The 17,532-nt window shown below is 45.6% G+C and overlaps 1 protein-coding gene and 1 pseudogene across 1 annotated transcript in view; one reads left to right on the top strand and one right to left on the bottom strand.

Moving 5' to 3' along the window:
- Positions 1-17,532, top strand: part of ALPK2 (alpha-kinase 2) — a 133,742-nt gene that overhangs the window by 66,322 nt on the left and 49,888 nt on the right. The gene's annotated exons all lie outside the window — the stretch shown is intronic.
- The window catches only part of LOC102817336, a 15,123-nt pseudogene continuing 1,398 nt past the window's right edge, over positions 3,808-17,532 (bottom strand).

The raw sequence follows: 17,532 nt of genomic DNA, 5'->3' as shown, positions 1-17,532 counted from the left end.
AGACTGAGTAGTGGTGGCAGGGTGGGAGGGAGACTTATTTGTTAGCCTGTGGCCTTTCACTGTGCACTTGCACATTTTATACTGTTTGTGTACTATTATCCAAATATGAATAGTTTCAGAAATTGGCTGTTGTTGTTGTTGTTAGGTGCCATCGAGTCGGTACCGACTCGTAATGATTTATACACAGCAGAACGAAACACTGCCTGCTCCTGGGCCAACCTCACTACTGTTGCCACGCTTGAGTCCATCGATGCTGCCACTTGGCCAATCCATCTCATTGGGGGTCTTCCTCTTTCTCTTTGACCGTCTCCACCTGACCAAACATGATATCCTTCTCCAGCGACTGGTCCCTCCTGACAATATGTCCAAAGTATGAGAGACGAAGTTTGGCCATCTTGGCCTGCAAGGAGCACTCTGGCTGCACTTTTTCCAAAATGGATCTGTTGGTTCTTTTGGCAGCCCATGGCACCTTCAATGCTCACTGAAAACCTTATGAATAGCAGAGAAATTGACTAGATCAGAAAAAATAAGCATATTGACCTTTATGTTGCTGGCATTGTTAAGTGCTGTCAAGTCGGTTCCAACTCTTTGCAAGCCTGTATAAGGTTTCTGAGGAGCAACTGGTGAGTTTAAACTGCCACCCTCCCATTAACAGTCAAGTGCTTATCTTACAGAGCCACACCAGGACTTCATTTGTTGCTGTTATTGTTAAGTGCCGTCGAGTTCGTTCCCACTCATAGCGACTGTGAATAGAGTTTTTGTTTGAGTGGTGGTTGGTGAGCTTGAATCACCAACATTATTGCCACCCAGCATGTTAACCTGCAGTGCCACACCCGCATCGTTAGAAGCATATACCTATAACTGGACCAGTGTCAAGAGGCCCTAGTTGCACCGTGATTCAAGCATTCAACTGTTAACCACAAAGTTGGTGGTTCAAAGCCACCAGCTACTCCATGGGAGAAAGATGTGGCAGTCTGCTTCCATAAAGATTTACAGTCTTGGAGACCCTGTATGTCAGTTCTGCTCTGTTCTGCGGGAGGGTTCCTGTGATTTGGGCAAGTGTCAGATCAATTCTCAGGCCAAGGAGGGTCAGATGGATACCTCCAGATTGTGGGTTGGATATCACTGTGAAGATATGGTAGGTTCTTTGGGCTCCAGTCAGTCCTTTGCATCCTTTGTAGGGTTTCCAAGGAGTATTTGGTGAGCTTGAACTACCGACGTTATAGTTCAAATGACTTTGCAGTCTGGCGCGTTAACCCACAGCACCACACCAGGACTCCCTGTATCGGGTTTCTGAGACCTTTACAGGTGCAGACAGCCTCTGCTCTCTCCCTTAGAGTGGTTGGTGGATTCAAACTGCTGACTTAGCTGTTAGCAGCCCAACACGTAATTCACTATGCTTCTGGGGGCTCCTTTAAGTGTCCATATTAGTGTATTAATTGGCTCAGTGGGACATAATAGTGGAAGAAAAGGTTCTGGTTGATAGGAACATGGTGTGTGAAGGAGTCAAGATTAGGAAGACTGAGGTTAGAGCATCCATGGCCTGAGGAGTGAACAGAAACTGAACCAAATTCCAGGCAAGTAACAGAATGTTCCTGGTATGCTTAAAATATTTCTGGATACCTTCATTCAATCCCTAAAAAAACCACTAATCCAGACTTCTTAATGTGTTTCACAAAGATACAGTAACCCACACAATTCTCATGTTGTCCTTCTGGCCACTTTTCCTAGCATTAAACAGAAGGAACACATGTGCACATCAAAACCCCTGGGTTCTCACAAAGAAGAGTAGCTAGAATAAATCACAGCCCAACATCCAGGTAAGAGTGGTTCCAACTCATAGCTGACCCACATACAACAGAGTGGACACTACTCAGTCCTGTCCACTTTACCAGTCATGCTGTCCTCCTCCTGGGATGGATCCCTCCTGATAGCATATGCAATCTAGGCCAAACGATGTGTCACCAGCTTCACATCTAAGGTTGTACTTCTTCCAAGACAGATTTGTTCATTATTCTGGTGGTCCATGGGAATATACTCAATTTTCTTTGCCAACACCATAATTCAAGTACATCAGTTCTTCTTTGGTCTTCCTTGTTCAATGTCCAGCTTTTGTATGCATCTGAGACAATTGAAAATACCATGGCTTAGGTCAAGTGCACCTTAGTCCTCAGAGTGACAGCTTTGCTTCTTAACACTTTAAAGAAGTCTTATGCAGCAGATTTGTCCAATGTAATATGTTATTTGATTTCTTGGCTGCTGCTTCCATGGACGTTAATTGTGGATATACATAACATGAAATTCTTGACAACTAGCCCTTTCTAGAGTTCTTTATTCCAAGCCACACATTTTGCAAATTCAAGGAACCTTCCCCTGAGCCTTTGGTGGTCTTCCCTTCTGCTCCCCTGGGTTGTGTTAGCTGTGATTCCCCCCAATTCAGATATCTGAGTGGATTTCCGTCACTGCTAAGTTGGTGTAGATTCTTTGGGCTTCAGCCCATAGTCGGTCTCTTACTCTGAAGAGGACTCATGGGAATTAGAGTGGGGTGGTACAAAGACTGAAAAAGTGCAAATGGGTTGAGATGCTGTATTTGCTAATTCCATGTGGGAACCTGCCTTCCTCATTACTGCACTGTGCCTGTTAGAACATTGGTTTTAGAAGATAGTAATGAGTTTGAATTTAGAGAAAGCCCAAGGAACAAAGCAGCAGGAACTGTTGTAGATTGAAGTGTTGAAGTCCTAATCTCCAGTACCTGTGAGTGTGCCCCAATTTCAAACAGGGTTGTTGCAGATTTGACTAAAGGTTCATACTGGAGCAATTGTTGTTAAGTGTCAGAAAGTTAGTTCCAACCCTGGATAGGATCACTATGAGTCGGAACTAACTTTATGGCACTTAACAACGAGGAGTGGCTAGTGAGCTTGAACCGCCGACTTTGAAGGTCAAGCGGACCTTGCAGTCCAGTATATTAACCCACACTGCCACCCCAGGACACCAGACTGGAGTAGAGTAGACCCTAATCTAACATGACTGGTGTGAAGAAGAGAAAAGACCAGACACAGAAAGATGCGCGGGAAACTCCACGAGAAGATCGAGGCAAAGATTGGCGTGATGCTGCTACCAACGCCTGAGGCTGCCAGAAACTTGGAGAGCTAAGAAAGGGTCTTCTCCTACGCCCTCCCAGAGATCATAGCCCTGTCATACTCTAAGTTTGGGTTTGTAATCTCTAGAACTGTGAGACAGTATGTAATTTATATAGCCCTGGTATGTCCCTCTAGGGTAAACAATGAATTTCTAACATCAAGGTCAGTGGTTCAAACCTACCAGCCACTCCTTGGGAACCCTATACAGTGTTGCTATAAGTTAGAACCAACTCGACGGCACTTAACAACAACAACAACAATGAGCTGTATGGTGTGGAACTTTGTTAAATCAGCCACAGGAAACAAATCTAGACCTGCAAGCCCAAGGGAATTGTATTTGTCTCTCAGGCTGCTCCCTTGCATCCCAGTCTCTCTTCTCAGTCATCTTCATCTAGGGGGCAGGGCAGGGGGGACTGTGCAAGAGTAGACATACAGGAAAGCTACGAGCCAGCTTTTCCTGAGCTGCCATCTTCCTTGCCAGACTTGAATACCTTCTCTGCAAAAAGGCTCAGATCAGCTCGAACCTCAAGTTTTCTGTGGTACTTCAAAGTGCCCATCCTCTTGATGTGCCACACACAAGGATTGTTCCCAACACCAACCAGAAAAACTTGCCTGGTGAGCTGGCTTTCCAACCATTAGGGCTGCACTAAGTGAGGTGACTCTCTGGTCAAATCCTTTGAGTCTCTGCATCTGTAGGCAGGTGTAGACAACGGGGAGAAGAGCGAACAGAGAAGACTCTTGGTTCATAGCTGATCTGAAGACCCCAGGCACGGTCCTCAAAGAGAAGCAGAAGCTGGGGACATTTGTCAGGCTGCTGCTGGGGGAATCCCACAGTGGGTGGCTGCAGGAGTGGCTTCAGGTTGGTGTCCACTCAAGGATTCTGCAGTTGGCCTTGTGATCAGGGACGGAGGGGTAGAGTTGAGGACACAGTCTGTATGACAGAAGAGAGTGGAAAATTCTGTGAGGGTCTGTCACACCTCACGCCAGATGATGTCCAGTGCTCTGCCCCAGGCCCCTCCCCTCAGAGACACAGGAGACACTGACTGACTCTCTGCTGTTAGGATTTGGAATGGACTTCTCCTCCTAGCAGCCCTGGATAGAACACCTTTACTCCCCACCAGATCTACCTGGTAGAACTTCTACATAAAGAACTAAGTTATGCAGTAGCTCAGCTGAAAGAAGTATCAAGTACTATTGTAAACAGGTGTCTCCATCTTTTAAAGAGCTTATAATCACATTCCCTGAGCTGGAAACGAAGAGTTGTTCTTGGCGCACTCCTACACCTCAAATCATACCCAGCCCCTAAATTCCGTCCGTTCTCATTTGCAAAGTTTCCTCAGCTGGAATCTTCCTCTCCATCCCTCACCCACCACTGAAGCCCAGGCTTCATCATCTTATTTGGCCCCTTCCACTAGGATTCTTTCTATGGAGTCCTGGTGTGGCACTGTGGGTTAATGCCCCAGACTACAAAACCATTTGAATGGCAAGGACAGTGGTTCAAGCTCACCAGCTGCCCCTTGGAAACCTTATACAGGGTCACTATGGGTCAGAATCGACTTGACGGCACTTAACAACAACAACAACAACTAGGATTCTTTTTAGACTTCTCGGGCCACTGTCTCTGGCTTCTAAGACACTGCCCACGTGCTACTGAAACACTCTTCTTAAAACATAAGTCTGGGAATGTTGTTTCCTTGTTTAAAACAGCAGCAACAATGCCAGCCCCCATCCACCTTGGCTGGACCCTCTTGCCTAAAAGAGTGACTCCAAATGCTCCTCCGTGTAACATGCAGCATCTGTCATGGCAGACGGTAACCTCCTTCACATTTTGTCTACACACTCCCATACATCCCCCTCCATGCACCCCACATCCCAGCCTGCCTCAGTGCCTTCATTCATGGTGTTTTCTTGCCCACTGACACTATTCTCTTGTTCACTGAGGACTTGTCCATCTCTTTACACCAGAGCAGAAATCCAAAAAGACAGAGACTGACTGTTGATGTTGATGTTTTTTCCCCAGCAGCGAGGACAGGATGTGGCAAGCAGAGGGGTTCCAAAGAATATTTACTGAATGAAGAATCGAGGAGTTCATGAATTCAAATGCTTAGGCAACAAATACGTCAGTTCGGTAGCAACACCCAAAATACTTGCCACTTCTCCTTCTCCTGAGGAGGGGTTAATTTCTCCTATGCACTTGTTCCTGTCTCTGTTCTAGCATTTGCTACATCTATACTGGGTTTGATTCCCACCCAGTATACCTCACGTGCAGATACCACCTGCCTGTCAGTGGAGGTGTACAAGGACAGACTAGGAAGAATGACCCGGTGATCTACTTCTGAAGATCAGCCAGTGACAACCTATGGATCTCAATATTCTAATCCACAACCAATCATGGGGATGGCACAGGATCAGCTGTGTTTTACTCCATTGTGCTTGGGGTCACCAGGAGTCAGGGGCCAATTTGATAAGTGTCTAACACCAGCTGCTCCCCAGAAACCCTGTACAGGGTCACTATGAGCCGTAATTGACTTGATGGCACTTAACAACAACAAACAACAGACTGTAGAACAATTGATACATTTGAGTTATGGTGTTAGGGAAGAACACTGAAAGTACCATGAAATTTCAGAAGAACAAACTAATCTGTATTGGAAGAAGCATAGCCGGAATGCTCCTTAGAAGTCAGGAAGGCAAGATTTCATCTCACATATTTCAGACATATTATCAGGAAGGACCAGTCCCTGGAGAAGGACATCGTGCTTGGTAAAGTGGAGGGTGAGCAAAAAATAAGAAGACCTTTATCGAGATGGATTGGCATAGTGGCAGCAGCAATGGGCTCAAGTGTAGCAGCGATTGTGAGACTAGCTGAGGACCAGTGTTTCGTTCTGTTGCATATAAGGTTGCTATGAGTTGGTACCGACTTGACAGCACCTAATACCAACAACAGCGGCAGCAGCTGTTATAGTATATATATATTTACCTGGTCGGATGCTACTCTGTGAGCTAATAGAAGACAGAGGATCTGATTCTTTGAATGCCCAGGACAAGCACAGGGCCTGCCAGTACTATTGTTGAAGCCGAGAGACAGAAATATGAAACATTAGATTTCCCCGCCCCCTCCTCTTACTGCCTCCACCTCCTCTGCAGAGCTGAGTGGGGAAAATAAACTTGCAAATTCTGTAACTTCCCCTTTCTGCTGATACTTGAAAAATTATCTTTCTGAGTCAGCACAGGTATTTTGATACTGCCTTGAGATTTTGGGCATTTAAAAAAAGTGATGGTTGAAAAACAAGTGTGTGCACACTTACCATCATGCTGGTGGGGTGAATGGGAAAATAATCATCATGAGACCATTTCCCCTTCATCCTGCACATTTCCAGTTCATGCTCTAAATCAGGCAACAAAATAGGAGCCCCGAGGCAGGGCCTCTCCATCGACAGATGGGAGGACATCCGGTAGAGATAGGGACTGGTCCTAAGACCCTTCTGATATTGCTGGTCTTGGAGGGCTGGGGGAATCTTTGGGTCATGCAAACCCTGGATAACACACTCAGTTGTCAGTGTAAAGGTTGGCAATTCGAGTCCACCCAGATATACCTTGGAAGGAATGTTTGGCAGTCTACATCTGAAAATCCAGTCATTGAAACCCTTGTGGAGAACAGTTCTACTCTGATCCAACATGGAGTGTCCCTGAGTCAGAATTGACTTCAGAGCAACTGGTTGGTTTGTAGAAGGTCACAAATTCAGTGACCAAGGTACTGAATTCCACTCTCAGGAGGACTTTGCATTTTACAAAAGCAGGCATAAACTCCTGAGCCAAGCCAGCCCGGCCAACAGAATGTCATTTAAAATATTTCTCTTCTCAACTCCACACCCCCCAGTCAGTGACAAAACTGCAGAAGAGTCGATGTAATCTAGGAACTGGGAAGAGAGGAACAGAGGACTATGCAGGGAAAGCATAAATTGCTGTAGGGTGTTGAGTAGTCCACCCGCCTCACCCCTGCCTCAAATTCATGTCAACCATGGACCCCAGCTTATGAACTTATTTGGAAATAAAGTCTTTGCTGATGTACTTAGTTAAGATAAGGACAGAGTGGACTAGTATGGTCCCTAAACCCAGCAACTCTGTCCTTATAACAAGTGGCAAGTTCACACAGAGATGCAGAAATGTGTGGAAAGAAGATGGAGGCAGAAATTGGAGTGACGCATCACAAACCAAAGAATGCTGGGAAGGATTCTTCTCAGAAACCTTTGGAGGAGGCATGGCCCCGGGGCAACTTGATTTCAAACATTTAGTCTCCAGAACTGTGTGAGAAAAAGCGTGTGTTATAAACCACCCATTTTGTGGCAATTTGTTATGGCAGCCCTTAGAAACGAAGTTACCAAGACTGTGTGGGGAACTGTTAGAAAAAAATGTTAGGTTTTCATTTCTGTATACAGGACGACCTTCAAGAGTAGCTCAGGACTTCAGGGTGAGCCTTGAGGGTGAGAGCAAATGAACTAGGTGTCTGGGGTTTGTTTTGTTTCTTAAGCAGGCCAATAATCCTATTGTAACACTTTGTTCATACAGGAGTGTTAGGAATTACTTTATTTCTCTTCGGAAGGAGTATGTGAGAGCCTGGGCTATGGGGCCCAGCCTTCCTGCCCTTGGAGATGCTGGGAAAAGGAAGCTGACAGAGACAGAATTGGGCCTAGTGGGGCCTATGAGTCCCGACTTCACTTCTCCTCACATTAGGGTTGTGTTAGCCAGGCCAAGGGAAACCACAAGGCTATGAGCTCCTTCCTACTATCCTATTGGGACATGGGGGCTAGCCCCCACCTCTCAACTCCCTGACCCTCAGGTGTGGGGGCAGTTCAGACATCATCTTTGAAAGAGTGGGGCCAATGTAAGCAGAACTAAGATGGCGTAAGCATTCCCTCAGGGGCTGTGTGAAATGTTAGATCAGAGGCTGGTCTGGATAGGAAGTCTGTGCCTCCTCAGAATCTACTTCTCTTCTCTTTCTCGGTTCAGTTGAGACGGCGCTCTCCTACCTGGAAAACTGCCCAGAGTTCTGTTCTTTGGTCAGTAAGTAGGTTCTACTGAATCGGAAACCCTGTACAGGGTCGCTATGAGTCGGAACCGACTTCACAGCACATAACAACAAAAACAACTGAATGGAGGATTCCTGGTGTGGCACTATGGGTCGGAATTGACTCCATGGCATTTAACAACAACAACCGAATGGAATCATTTCTTCATCTGGATAACTTGATGCCTGGTCTGCCCAGGCCAAAGAGAATATTTTGCTATTCTTCACACATCCTTCTGGCATGCGATTGGGAGCAATCGAGGAAGACACATTCCAGAGAAAAAAAATGAAGGAATTGTGTCTATTCATGAATCTGAGATGTCAGGCATGTGAATTTTCAAGCCTATGTGTACAAATGTCAGCTTAGTATATTTTTTTGCCTTCTTAGCTGAATCTGGAATCACTGAATTTCTCGTCCAATTTTCACCATGGCCATCCTCTTATCTTTGACTTTCTTCAACTTTAAAGTATGTTGTTGTTAAATGCTGTCCAGTCAATTCTGACTCACAGCGACCCAGTATAGGGTTTCTGAGCAGTGGCTGGTGTGTTTGAACCACCCACCTTGTGGTTCAAACTGACCGTGAGGTTGTGTGCTTATCCTGTGGTAGGACACCAAGACTCCTAGTTGTTTTGAATTTAACCTTCAGCTGCACATTATAAGTTTACAAGGATGTGCCCATGCTGAATTGGGCATTTCTGTGCCCCTTCTGTGCCTGGTGCCCAGTTATATACATACAGACCCATTGCTGTTGAGTTGATTGTGACTCAGGTCAACACCAAGTGTAACAGAGTAGAAATAGTCCCTAGGGTTTCGTGGCTGTCATTCCCCAGGCCTTTCTCCCATGGTACTGCTGGGTGGCTTTGAGCTGCTGGCCTTTAGGTTAGTAGGTGGTGTCCAGCTATTGTTGTTGTTGTTGTTGTTAAGTGCCGTCGAGTCAGTTCCGACCCATAGCGACCCTGTACAGGGTTTCCGAGGGTGTAAATCTTTACGGGAGTAGAAAGCCTCATCTTTCTCCCGCGGAGCGGCTGGTAGTTTCGAACCGCTGACCTTAAGGTTCGCAGCCCGATTCGTAACCACTACGCTACCAGAGCTCCTGGTGTCCAGCTATACCTGGAGTAATTGTTATACTGCTGTCTTACAGGTGGTTTTGTATTTCAAACCCCAGTTGTTCATGGTACTTCTCTCTCTCTTCCCTCAAATGAGAATAAATTAATTTAAATCCAAAGACTTGAGCAAACCAAGTAAGTGTTGTTGTTATCAGGTGTTATCTGCTATAAGGAGTCCTGGTGTGGTGCTGTGGGTTAATGCACTAGTCTGCAAAGTCTCTTTGAACCACAGGTTGGCAGTTCAAGCTCACTAGTTGCTCCTGGGAAACCCTATACAGGATTGCTATAGGTTGGAATCGACTTGACTGCACTTAACGACAACAACAACATCTGCTATAAAGCCAGTCTCCAACTCATGACAATGCCCGACATGCAACAGAATTTGGTTGCTGTGATCCGTAGGTTTTTATTTTTCAACTTTTTATTTTGAATAGAGTGAAGGTTTACAGACAAGATCATCAGTTTTACATCCAACAAATCATACGTTTTCTTTCATCTCAATGATTACAATCCACTCCCTGCAATAATTATCCTGCTTCCTCTCTGTGATTCCTGTTTCCATTCTACCCCACTTCTCATCCCTTATCAACATTGTCCTCAGGTAAATGCTGCCCTTTAGATTTTGTAGGGTTGACCATTCCATGGTGACCATTCTTGACTAGGGTTGTCATGGTCCATAGGGTTTGAATTGGCCAGTGTATTGGAAACAGATCTTCAGGCCTTATCCCTTGACGGATCTTAGTCTGGGAACTCCACAGAAACGTGTTTGGCATCACTGCAACACACAAGGCTCCGCTCACAAGGTGGATGTTGTCAATGTTTGAGGTGTGTTGGTCAGGAATCAAATGTGTCTCATGCATGAAAGGCGAGAATTCTACCCCCAAGCTACCATTGCCCCCACGTTCTAGTCAGTAGAATCCACATACTTCTCAGGTAGGAGGGTACTGTCTCAGCAGACAAACAGAAGAGAACCCAGCTCTGAAAATTACATTAGCAAAGGGACATTGGACAAAGAACAGATTGAATGGAGGAGTTCTGGTGTGGCATTGTGGGCTAATGCGTTAGACTGCAAAGTCATGTGAACTGCAATGTCGGTGGTTCAAGCTCACAAGCTGCTCCTTGGAAACCCAATACAGGGTCGCTCTGGGTCGGAATCGACTCGACAGCACTTAACAACAACAACAACAGGAGCTCTGGTAGCATAGTGGTTACGAATCGGGTCACTAATCTCAAGGTTGGCAGTTCGAAACTATCAGCCATTCCACGGGAGGAGGAGGCTTTCTGCTCCCATATAGATTTATAGCCTCGGAAACCTTGTGCAGGGTCACTATGAGTTGAAACTGACTCCACGGTGCTTAACAACAACAACTATGTGCCTTAGAGTCCTGGGATGGCACTGTAGGATCATCATTGGACAGCGAATTACAAGTTTGACACTTCAAACGCTGTTCCTCAGAAACCCTATACAGGGTCATTATGAGTCACAACTGACTCAATGGCACTTAACAACAACGCTATGTGCTTTTCACCATGATAGACATCAAGTTGAACATGACTAACCCTGTTCTCACTCTCACGGATCTTTTTATACCAGGAAAGTTTGTTTCTCCTGCTGGACAAAGCTGTCTCTAAGTCTAATCGATGCTGTTTTTAAGCGCATTCAAGTGGGTTCTGACTTGGTGGGTTTGAACCAAGGACCTTGTGGCTGGCAGCCCATTGCTTATCCTACAGCACCACAGTAGGGTGCCTGTTACCGCCCGCTGGGAATTTGTACCCTCGTACAACTGTACTGGCTGAGGGGATATTTTCTGCTGGTCCAGAAGCCAAACTTGAGAATATAGAGCTCTCCTAATTACTTCCCAGACAAGAGAGATGAGATCTCAGGTGTTCTTCAAGCTCCAAGCCTTTAAAGAGGATGTATTTTCACCTCATTCTTTAGTAATGACTACCTAATATTTATGTTTATATTCAGATTTTCCAGGTAGCTCACACTAGCATAGCTGCATACTTTGAAGCCCACTCTGAACAGGCAGAAGACTGGTATAGTAACCGTGACAAGTATTTCCTGTTTCTAAAGTTTACAAGAACTTGCTTTGTACAGTTTATTATTGTCGGTGCAGTACTGTAATTGCTATGACCTTGGTTTTGATTTTGCTCACTAGTGTAAAGAGGAACTGTAGAGACAGACAGGTTTGAAAATACTCTTAGAACCTGACTAGGGTTTAATGTTTCCCCTGAGTTATCCAGTGTGAAATCTGCATCTAAGTTTCAGTCCGTGGGGAGTACACAATGCCAGCTCACCCACCCCCAGGCTCATGGATTCATCATGAGGGTCTGTGGGCTCCGAGGAGGGGGATGCATCGACTCAAGGGGGTCTGGAGCCCCTGAAATTATACACAAATTGTATGGGTGAAAATTGACATTTCCCAGGAAGAAGGATCTATAACTTTACTCAGATCTTCAAAGTTAGTAAAGTTGAAGGGGCATGGCCACTTGTCTTCTCTTCTGTTGCTGTGATGGTTTTCATTGGCTTAGACTAGGTCTGTGAGCCTCTAGACCTCTGCAGGCTCCAGCCGCAGGACCCCGATGCTGACACACAGCACAGTCCATCCAGAAGATGCAGAAAGACTTGGTGGGGGAGAAGGGAGAACTCAAGAAGTAGGCAGGAAGAGGAGGATCCAGGGAACAGGTGCCTTGGTGTTGTTCCTGTCCTGACCTTGGCTGGAGGCCCACTTCTCACCCTTGGTTCAATCCATGTAGGATGACGTGCTTGTGTTCGTTTCCCTATGGGTCTGATCTGGAAGCCTTAGGAGGGAAGAATTCCTGGTTTCAAATGGAGGCTGATCCCCAGTTTCATGTTTATGTTGTCTACATGGAGTAGGCCACAGAACACCAAAGGTGACCTCCAACCGGGTGGCTTCAAATAGCACACACATTTTCTCTCACAGTTCTGAGGTGATAAGTCCCAAATCAAGGTGTCTTCAGGACCAGGCTCCCTCTGAAGGTTCCAGAATCCTTTCTTCTTTCTTCCTAGCTTCTGGTGGCTGCTGGCAGTCCTTGGCTTGTAGCTATACTGCTCCAATCTCAGCCTGAGTCTCCACATGGCCTTCCCTCTGTGCCAATGTGTCCAGATCCCCTTTCTCTTTTAAGGACATTCGTGTGGTGAACCAGGTCCAGGATCAGCACTGGACTGTGAACCACAAGGTCTACAGTTCAAACCCACCAGCTGAGAGCGGAAACCCTATGCAGGGTCGCTATGAGTCAGAGTCGATTCGAAGGCACTTAAAAACAAGAAGTAGATTTAGGCCCCACTCTAATTCAGTATGCCTACATCTTAACTAATTCCATCTGCAAAGACCCTCTTTCCAAATAAGGTCACATTTAAGGTTCTGGATGAACATGAAGTTTAGGGAGGACACTCTTCAACCCACCCAATACAGGATCCTAGAGATCTTCTTCAACCCTCTTATTTTACTGGGGATGAAACAGAGTCAGACATATTCAGTGACTTCCCAACACCCACATCCTGGAAGGTGGAAGAGACTAGAAAGAAAGGCCTGGTAATCCATTTCCAAACAACTGATCCACAGCTGATCATGAGAATGGTGCAGGCCCAGGCAATGTTTCCTCCCATTGTGCCTGGGTTGCCATGAGTGGAGGCCGACTTGACATTGGCTAACAGCAACAACTGCTAGAGGCAGTCATACTTACCTCACACCCCCTGAGATGCACGAAAACACCTAAAGCTCCTGGCTCGGGCTCATTACTTCCCACTTTTTCGATCCTACAGGACAAAGCCCGAGGCAGGGATGCACAGAGCCCTAGGAAAGGGGGCTAGGCCATAAGAATCTAGGTGCCTCTCAATCTGAGAGCAAATTGCTATTTTACAAACTCTACAGCACCTCCAAAGGAGCTCTGGTAGCGTAGTGGTTACGAATCGGTCCGCTAACCTCAAGGTCGGCAGTTCAAAACTACCAGCTGTTCCGCGGGAGAAAGATGAGGCTTTCTGTTCCCATAAAGATTTGCAGCCTCAGAAACCCTGTGTAGGGTCACTATGAGTTGGAACGTACTTCACAACAACAACAACAGCACCTCAAAGAAATCAGGACAGGATTACTAATCCTTGCTGGCTGAAGATTCTTTTCTCCCAGCAGGGGATGAAATGAAGAAGAGGGAGGTAAATGACAAGGTTGTTCAGGAGTAGGTGTCCAGACTGGGGATTTCAGAGGAGTCTCATGCAAGGTAGTGTGCACCCCATCCCCCACCCCCAGCCGCCCCATTTCATTATGTACTCTTTTCACGTCCAAAGCCTTAAGTGAAGCTTTTAGGACAGCCAGGCAACTCCTAAAAATAAATTCAAGTTCTTGAAATATTCTAGTTTGCCTTTAAGCTTTCTTTGGCTGGAGACAGCTATCTAGTTTCAGTTTTACACCCCCAGGTGGTATGGATTTGATCTATCGGATGATGAATGGCCGAATGACTGACGCGGTGCCGAGAGCATATTTAGGAAAAGGTTAGCTGTGGGCGAGGCGACAGCAGCTCTGCATGGTTGGGGAACAGGGAAGGTCCCGTTTAAAGATTCCTGGAACCACAGGAGAAAATTGATGATGTGTAGACAACGGTTGAAGGACATGGTGCTGTTTATACCATTTCCAAATAAGGAGGAAAGAACATTATCAACGAGACAGGAGTTAGAGAAAGTGAATTATCTCCTGACATACAGGTAAGACAGTTCCAGCTGAAGCAAGGGAATTAAGTGGCTTGATTCGCCTGGCCCTGTGTGCTTGTACGTGGCCCTTGGAAACATCTCCATTTTCCCTTGATTATCCATCTTCTCACATTTCTCCATAACCTTCCCCCACTTGACTTCAAGTCACCTTGCCCTTTTGATCTCTTGGCATTTTGACCATCTCCTCCAGTTGCCTTGTCCTCTGCAATGTTGTCCTTCAAGTTAATTCCTGCCCAATGTGGTCCAGTGCCTCCGAATGGCTCCATGGTGGACCTTACATGCCTTTTGACCCATCCCTCAGCAATGTATTTTTCTCTCATATCAGTTAGGAAGGCTTTGAGCTACAGGTAACAAAATAACCAACTAACAGTGACCTAGAATGCTAGGATACTTGTGCACTTAGCAAGAAGTCTGGGGGTAGTTCTCAGTGATGTGCTAATGATAAAGAATCTACCATACCTGCACCTTTTTTATTTTTATTATCGTTTGGGTGAAAGTTTGCAGAACAAATTCGTTTTCCATTCAACAATTTACAGACGTTTTGTTTGGTGAAATCGATTGCAATCCTTTCAGCGTTAACAGCATGTTTCCCACTTTCTCTCTGGGTCCCACATTTCTGTTGGTCCTTTCTTGATTCTTCCTGCCTTCTGAGCTTTGATTTTGGGCAAATGTTGCCCTCTTGGCCTGGTAAGGTTGATACTGAGGAGTACATGTCTCCGTGGCGTTATTGTTCACTTGATAGGTCTATTGTTCGGCTGAACTTTGATTCCCCGGGGGGAGGGTTTAGTTCTAGGCTTATACCTTTTTAAGGAAAGAAAAATTTCTCCAGCAGTGGACTCCCTCTTCTATCTCATTAGCTAGCACTGACCCCTGAGCCCCGTCTAGCTCCATGGAGGCTGAGAGAGTATCTGGTTTTCCAGCGTCCTTAGTTAAAGACAGCAAGGAAGAGGGGACTGGGAATGTTTTGAGTTAGTCAATCAACATTGTCTACCACATCTGCTCATCTACCACACAATCAACCAATGTGCTTTGAATTTGTTCAAGTACTGATACTTTTGTATGTAAAGATTTAGAACATATAACAGCTACCGTGAGAATTGAAAGTATTCCCCACAAATGAAAATATTAAAACTAAGTTAAAATATATAAAGTAGTTAGTATTCCACACTTCTGACTTACGAAGAATAAATCCCTTCTTCCATTGTCCATCAGCACCTTCATTTGGTTTTCAGATATTAAATTCTACTTTGCCCAGCCTTTATTTTGAATAGTCTTCTTCCATTCTTCCAATGTCACCTCTTTTGGACCCTCTTCCTTTACCGCTTCAACTTTATTCTCCTTATTTTCAATGTCGGTCCCTGGATGTTCTTCACCTTTGGGTGTTTCCTCAGTCACATTTGATTGATCCAAGTCAGTTAATTCATTATTGGCAGTTCCCCGGTTGTGAGATCCACTACCTTCACATTTGTCTTCGTGTTTCTACCCAGCCAGATCTATCAGTTACACTATGCCTACCAAATTCACGTTTGCCATGGGAATCAAATCCGTCTCCTCATCCCATTCCACATCCATGGCCTCCTCAACCTCTTTCAAGACCACCACTGCCTCAAATAGGCTCGTCAATGATGGGTCTATCACTTGAAAACTCTCTACCTTCACCCTTTTCTTCAAGTGGTTTTTCAAATCGCTGTTTCCGAAGTGGTCACCTTTCTGGTCATCTATCAATTTTTTCCCTTCACCCTGAAGTTGTTGATCAGGTCTTCTTCTAACACATCTTATTCCTTCTTTCTTAAGTGCCACAGGTGGCTGCGTCTCCTCTTTATTGTCAGCCATGCCAGCAATGGGGACAGTGGTTCTTATGGTCTTTCTGGGACTCTTTACACAACTGTTTGCCTGCTGCGTTGGAGTTGGCTTGAACTGGACTCTTGGCCCCCGGACCCCCAACGCCGCCCCCACAGGTTTCTCTTTTCTTATTCTCTGCTGCCTTTAATACCTCGAAGGCATCCGATTCATCATCAAATAACTGGTCAAAGTCGGTTGGTAACCAGGCAGCCGAAGCCTTCCTTAAGTGTTCAGACAGGTGGCTGGGCGGCGCATTCTTCCATGGTTTGCAGCAGGCCGCACAGTCCAGAGTGCCTGCTTCAACTCTTCCCACAAGATCCACTCACCCCTTTTTGCTACAAAACTTCTACCTTTAAGGTTGCCAGTCACAATTAGTCATGAAAATAATTACTCACTGTTGAATCATGAGAGTCTTGTCCCCATCTCCTTTCACCAGACCTGTCTAGACTGGATGAAAACCACTTAGTGGGCATTCTACCTTCCCCACACACTCTGAATCTAAACTCCCTTTTGGAAAAATTGTAAGCCTGGCTTTCCGTGGCCAATGTCTAAGTGCAGCTCTGGATTTTGCACCAAAGGAATCTTCTGGCTGGGAGGGAGAGGCGGACTTGGCAGAGACCTTCCTTACTCTTTTCGGGCACAATATTGTTGACTTTCATCAATTTGGCCATTAGCATAACTGCAAGAATCTCTATTTATTTTTCCCATGGTCCATCTTGTCGCTTCAACTGGATCATAAGCTACTTGAGAAGAGGGATCTTACACCTCCTTTTTCTGTTAGTGATTTCAATTAGTGTCGCATTTTGTTGGCACTCAGGAGACTAGATGAGGACTAGAACCCTGAGTAGAGTCCTGGTGTGGCGCTGTAGGATAAGCACTGGACCACAAGGTCGGCTTGAATTACAGGATCAGCAGTTCAAACCCACCAGCCACTACTTGGAAACCCTATGCAGGGTTGCTACGGGTCAGAACTGACTCGATGGCATTTAACAACACAACAAGAACAACAACAGAATCTGAGCACCATGATTCCATCTTGTATTCCATAGAAGCAATCCATCTTTCCACCTCATTCATGGCAGACACACTTAAGAAGCAAACATTTAGAAAGGACACTAAAGGGAACTATTTTATTTACGGGACCTGAGGTTTGCTGGCAGGGAAATCCTTGAAGTGCAATGCTGCTTTCCAAAAGGGACTAGGAAGTATTACTAAATTTGACTTACCTTTTCTCTTCTTTATATTCATTCACTTGTTTATTAATTCAGCAAAAGTGATTGAAAACAACATAGGCAGACCGACTGTTACTACAAGAACAAGCAACTTGCTTGCCCAGGAAACATCAAGGCAACTGGTCGGGTCCCGTCAGTGCAAACCCCTTTCCAAGACTAAGACTCAATGGGAATACATGCTCTGATTGGTGACCACACTCGACACCGGTAAGGGAAAGTAAGGGAAAAACAGCAATGAAGCGTTGAGCTACGCCCTACAACGTTCAATAGACTTCTGTGAACCCGGATGAAGACCTGGTTAGCCAACAGTGTGGCAAGACCTGGGGACTCTTGGGCCCAGAGTCAGTGACATAGTCACAGAGGACTAGAATGGAGAGTGAAGCATCCAGCTGATAAGAAGAGAGGGCATATGCA

This window comes from Chrysochloris asiatica, unplaced genomic scaffold (assembly GCF_000296735.1).
Source record: "Chrysochloris asiatica unplaced genomic scaffold, ChrAsi1.0 scaffold00021, whole genome shotgun sequence".
Taxonomy (NCBI): Eukaryota; Metazoa; Chordata; class Mammalia; order Afrosoricida; family Chrysochloridae; genus Chrysochloris; species Chrysochloris asiatica.
This window is presented reverse-complemented; position numbering and strand designations above follow the sequence as displayed.